Source organism: Eutrema salsugineum, unplaced genomic scaffold (genome assembly GCF_000478725.1).
Source record: "Eutrema salsugineum unplaced genomic scaffold, Eutsalg1_0 scaffold_12, whole genome shotgun sequence".
Taxonomy (NCBI): Eukaryota; Viridiplantae; Streptophyta; class Magnoliopsida; order Brassicales; family Brassicaceae; genus Eutrema; species Eutrema salsugineum.
In genome coordinates, this window is record NW_006256895.1 from 3,846,484 (window position 1) to 3,853,064 (window position 6,581).

Here is a 6,581-nt window from a genome sequence, read left to right on the forward strand (position 1 = left end):
TGTTAAGCGTAGATAAAATATTATTTTCATTACTATATATTTAATTTTTGATATAGAGAGAGTAAAATTGAGTATGAAATCCAACTTGAGATCATTATCGATAAAACATATTAGTTATCAATGTCATAAGTCTTATTTTTAGTAGTATATTTTTATACTAACAGTATCAAATGTAAGAACACAAAATTATATATATATATACCTGGTGATTTAGAAAATTTTTGTGTCGACGCCAGTATTTGTTGGTGCAAATTAATAAGTATTAAAAGAGAGTTTTTGATAGCCAATTTTTGATCACCAAGCGAGTTTTCTTCGAGTTATTACCCATATTTACATGGTACTAGAAAAAAATTTCGTGTAAATAATTAGCTTTGAATTTTTTTTCCAGCATAACCAGTTTTGATTTCGGAGTTCTTTCAAGATGAATTTTAGAGAAGAGAAACTGTACATTGAGAATTTTTATAGGATAGTAAATATATCCTATATAGTAAGACACTTTTTCTCAGTGTACTCTTTCTCTTAATCCACTCAAAGTTGTATGAAAGTGTTGTTGAAAAAAGTTCATAGTTTATATAAAATTGATCTCTTTCTGTTGTGGTTAATAACATTGCACAAAATTTATGTCCAATTCATTCATGCGTAGATTACATATAAATTTTTACAAAGAGTAAATAATATAAAGTTTCAATAAACAACTAACACTGATTTGAAAACAAACTTCTTATTATTTTTCAATAAATATATATATATATATATATATATATATTTCAAAGAAAATACATCAGTTAATCCAGGAATATGTCCTTTTTTATAATCACACCACCATTTAAAACCACGACATTCCAACATATACCTATCTTTTCTCATACAATGACGTGCACATTCTTGACAAAAACCAATTTCGTTCGTAGCAGCATGGTTTCCATGAATTTCATAATCGGGAAGCTGATTTGGGCTTGCTGCTGGATTTGACATATGAGTTTTATCGGCAGAAATAGATTTTGTCATAATGACGCACCTATAAAAGTTTTCAAACAAATGTTAGTTATAGTTATAATATTTTAATAAAGGTTTTTGATATTTTATATATCATATTTTCTAAGAAAACTAGGCTTACATGATAAAACAAGAACAAAAAGAGTGAAAAACAAAACATTTATCTTCATTCCTGTTTTGGAAGTTCAACAACAGCTGTAAAAGTGAGTTTTGGTTGATATTTTAAGTTTTTTTTTTGGTGAAATTTATATGCTTAGTTGTTTCATATTTATAGCTGTTTTCACCTATGTTACACAATAGTAATAGTTTAATCAACATCTTTTAAGTAATTAATCGACATTAGAAAAACTGTATTTTTTTAAATAATAATATTCGTTTTCAAATATTCATATAAGTGTAATGGTAATTATTATCAGTCATTAATTGTTAAGCGTAGATAAAAACTAGTATTTTCATTACTATAAATTTAATTTTTGATATAGAAAGAGTGAAATAGAGTATGAAATCTAACTTGAGATCATTACCGATAAAACATATTCGTTATCAATGTTATAAGTCTTATTTTTAGTATAATATTTTTATAATAACAGTATCAAATGTAAGAACACAAAATCGACTTTGAAATGGTTATATATATATATATATATATATATATATATATACCTGGTGATTTAGCAAATTTTTGTGTCGACGCCCGTATTTGTTGGTGTATATTAATAAGTATTAAAAAAGAGTTTTTGATAGCCAATTTTTGATCACCAAGCGAGTTTCCTTCGAGTTATTACCCATATTTACATGGTACTAGAACAAATTTTCGTGTAAATAATTAGCTTTGAAATTTTTTCCAGCATAACCAGTTTTGATTTCGGAGTTCTTTCAAGATGAATTATAGAGAAGAGAAACTGTACATTGAGAATTTTTATAGGATAGTAAATATATCCTATATAGTAAGACACTTTTTCTCAGTGTACTCTTTCTCTTAATCCATTCAAAGTAGTATGAAAGTGTTATTGAAAAAAGTTCATAGTTTCTATAAAATTGATCTCTTTCTGTTGTGGTTAATAGCATTGCACAAAATTTATGTCAAATACATTCATGCGTAGATAAAATGAAAAGTTTTATAAAGTGTAAATAATAGAAAGTTTCAATAAAAAATTGGCGCTGATTTTAATAAAAACTTCTTATTATTTATCAATAAATATATATACATATATATTTAAAAGAAAATACATGAGTTTATCGAGGAATATGTCCTCTTTTATAATCACACCAGCATTTAAAACCACGACATTCCAACATATACCTATCCTTTCTCATACAATGATGTGCACATTCTTGACCAAAACCAATTTCTTTCGTAGCAGCATGGTTCCATAAATTTCATAATCGGAAAGTTGATTTGGGCTTGCTGCTGGATTGGACATATGAGTTTAATCGCCAGAAATAGATTTTGTCATAATATTTGACGCACCTATAAAAGTTTTCAAACAAATGTTAGTTATAGTTATAATATTTTAATAAAGGTTTTTGATATTTTATATATCATATTTTCTAGCAAAACTAGGCTTACATGATAAAACAAGAACAAAAAGAGTGAAAAACAAAACATTTATCTTCATTCCAGTTTTGGAAGTTCAACAACAGCTGTAAAAAGTGAGTTTTGGTTGATGTTTTAAGTTTTTTTTTGGTGAAATTTATATGTTTAGTTGTTTTATATTTATAGCTGTTTTCACCTATGTTACACAATAGTCATAGTTTAATCAACATCTTTTAAGTAATTCATAGACATTAGAAAAACTGTTTTTTTTTTAAATATAATATTCTTTTTCAAATATTCATATAAGTGTAATGGTAATTATTATTAGTCATTAACGGTTAAGCGTAGATAAAAAATATTATTTTCATTACTATATATTTAATTTTTGATTTAGAGAGAGTGAAATTGAGTATGAAATCCAACTTGAGATCATTATCGATAAAACATATTAGTTATCAATGTCATAAGTCTTATTTTTAGTAGTATATTTTTATACTAACAGTATCAAATGTAAGAACACAAAATTATATATATATATACCTGGTGATTTAGAAAATTTTTGTGTCGACGCCAGTATTTGTTGGTGCAAATTAATAAGTATTAAAATAGAGTTTTTGATAGCCAATTTTTGATCACCAAGCGAGTTTTCTTCGAGTTATTACCCATATTTACATGGTACTAGAAAAAAATTTCGTGTAAATAATTAGCTTTGAATTTTTTTTCCAGCATAACCACTTTTGATTTCGGAGTTCTTTCAAGATGAATTTTAGAGAAGAGAAACTGTACATTGAGAATTTTTATAGGATAGTAAATATATCCTATATAGTAAGACACTTTTTCTCAGTGTACTCTTTCTCTTAATCCACTCAAAGTAGTATGAAAGTGTTATTGAAAAAAGTTCATAGTTTATATAAAATTGATCTCTTTCTGTTGTGGTTAATAACATTGCACAAAATTTATGTCCAATTCATTCATGCGTAGATTACATATAAATTTTTACAAAGAGTAAATAATATAAAGTTTCAATAAACAACTAACACTGATTTGAAAACAAACTTCTTATTATTTTTCAATAAATATATATATATATATATATTTCAAAGAAAATACATCAGTTAATCCAGGAATATGTCCTTTTTTATAATCACACCACCATTTAAAACCACGACATTCCAACATATACCTATCTTTTCTCATACAATGACGTGCACATTCTTGACAAAACCAATTTCGTTCGTAGCAGCATGGTTTCCATGAATTTCATAATCGGGAAGCTGATTTGGGCTTGCTGCTGGATTTGACATATGAGTTTTATCGGCAGAAATAGATTTTGTCATAATGACGCACCTATAAAAGTTTTCAAACAAATGTTAGTTATAGTTATAATATTTTAATAAAGGTTTTTGATATTTTATATATCATATTTTCTAAGAAAACTAGGCTTACATGATAAAACAAGAACAAAAAGAGTGAAAAACAAAACATTTATCTTCATTCCTGTTTTGGAAGTTCAACAACAGCTGTAAAAAGTGAGTTTTGGTTGATGTTTTAAGTTTTTTTTTTGGTGAAATTTATATGCTTAGTTGTTTCATATTTATAGCTGTTTTCACCTATGTTACACAATAGTAATAGTTTAATCAACATCTTTTAAGTAATTAATAGACATTAGAAAAACTGTATTTTTTTAAATAATAATATTCGTTTTCAAATATTCATATAAGTGTAATGGTAATTATTATCAGTCATTAATTGTTAAGCGTAGATAAAAACTAGTATTTTCATTACTATAAATTTAATTTTTGATATAGAAAGAGTGAAATAGAGTATGAAATCCAACTTGAGATCATTACCGATAAAACATATTCGTTATCAATGTTATAAGTCTTATTTTTAGTATAATATTTTTATACTAACAGTATCAAATGTAAGAACACAAAATCGACTTTGAAATGGTTATATATATATATATATATATATATATATATATATACCTGGTGATTTAGCAAATTTTTGTGTCGACGCCCGTATTTGTTGGTGTATATTAATAAGTATTAAAAAAGAGTTTTTGATAGCCAATTTTTGATCACCAAGCGAGTTTTCTTCGAGTTATTACCCATATTTACATGGTACTAGAACAAATTTTTGTGTAAATAATTAGCTTTGAATTTTTTCCGGCATAACCAGTTTTGATTTCGGAGTTCTTTCAAGATGAATTATAGAGAAGAGAAACTGTACATTGAGAATTTTTATAGGATAGTAAATATATCCTATATAGTAAGACACTTTTTCTCAGTGTATTCTTTCTCTTAATCCATTCAAAGTAGTATGAAAGTGTTATTGAAAAAAGTTCATAGTTTCTATAAAATTGATCTCTTTTTGTTGTGGTTAATAGCATTGCACAAAATTTATGTCAAATACATTCATGCGTAGATAAAATGAAAAGTTTTATAAAGTGTAAATAATAGAAAGTTTCAATAAAAAATTGGCGCTGATTTTAATAAAAACTTCTTATTATTTATCAATAAATATATATACATATATATTTAAAAGAAAATACATGAGTTTATCGAGGAATATGTCCTCTTTTATAATCACACCAGCATTTAAAACCACGACATTCCAATATATACCTATCCTTTCTCATACAATGATGTGCACATTCTTGACCAAAACCAATTTCTTTCGTAGCAGCATGGTTCCATGAATTTCATAATCGGAAAGTTGATTTGGGCTTGCTGCTGGATTGGACATATGAGTTTAATCGCCAGAAATAGATTTTGTCATAATATTTGACGCACCTATAAAAGTTTTCAAACAAATGTTAGTTATAGTTATAATATTTTAATAAAGGTTTTTGATATTTTATATATAATATTTTCTAGCAAAACTAGGCTTACATGATGAAACAAGAACAAAAAGAGTGAAAAACAAAACATTTATCTTCATTCCAGTTTTGGAAGTTCAACAACAGCTGTAAAAAGTGAGTTTTGGTTGATGTTTTAAGTTTTTTTTTGGTGAAATTTATATGTTTAGTTGTTTCATATTTATAGCTGTTTTCACCTATGTTACACAATAGTCATAATTTAATCAACATCTTTTAAGTAATTCATAGACATTAGAAATACTGTTTTTTTTTAAATAATAATATTCTTTTTCAAATATTCATATAAGTGTAATGGTAATTATTATTAGTCATTAACTGTTAAGCGTAGATAAAAAATATTATTTTCATTACTATATATTTAATTTTTGATATAAAAAGAGTGAAATTGAGTATGAAATCCAACTTGAGATCATTATCGATAAAACATATTAGTTATCAATGTCATAAGTCTTATTTTTAGTAGTATATTTTTATACTAACAGTATCAAATGTAAGAACACAAAATTATATATATATATACCTGGTGATTTAGAAAATTTTTGTGTCGACGCCAGTATTTGTTGGTGCAAATTAATAAGTATTAAAGAAGAGTTTTTGATAGCCAATTTTGATCACCAAGCGAGTTTCTTCGAGTTATACCCATATTTACATGGTACTAGAAAAAAATTTCGTGTAAATAATTAGCTTTGAGTTTTTTTTCCAGCATAACCACTTTTGATTTCGGAGTTCTTTCAAGATGAATATTAGAGAAGAGAAACTGTACATTGAGAATTTTTATAGGATAGTAAATATATCCTATATAGTAAGACACTTTTTCTCAGTGTACTCTTTCTCTTAATCCACTCAAAGTAGTATGAAAGTGTTATTGAAAAAAGTTCATAGTTTATATAAAATTGATCTCTTTCTGTTGTGGTTAATAACATTGCACAAAATTTATGTCCAATTCATTCATGCGTAGATTACATATAAATTTTTACAAAGAGTAAATAATATAAAGTTTCAATAAACAACTAACACTGATTTGAAAACAAACTTCTTATTATTTTTCAATAAATATATATATATATATATTTCAAAGAAAATACATCAGTTAATCCAGGAATATGTCCTTTTTTATAATCACACCACCATTTAAAACCACGACATTCCAACATATACCTATCT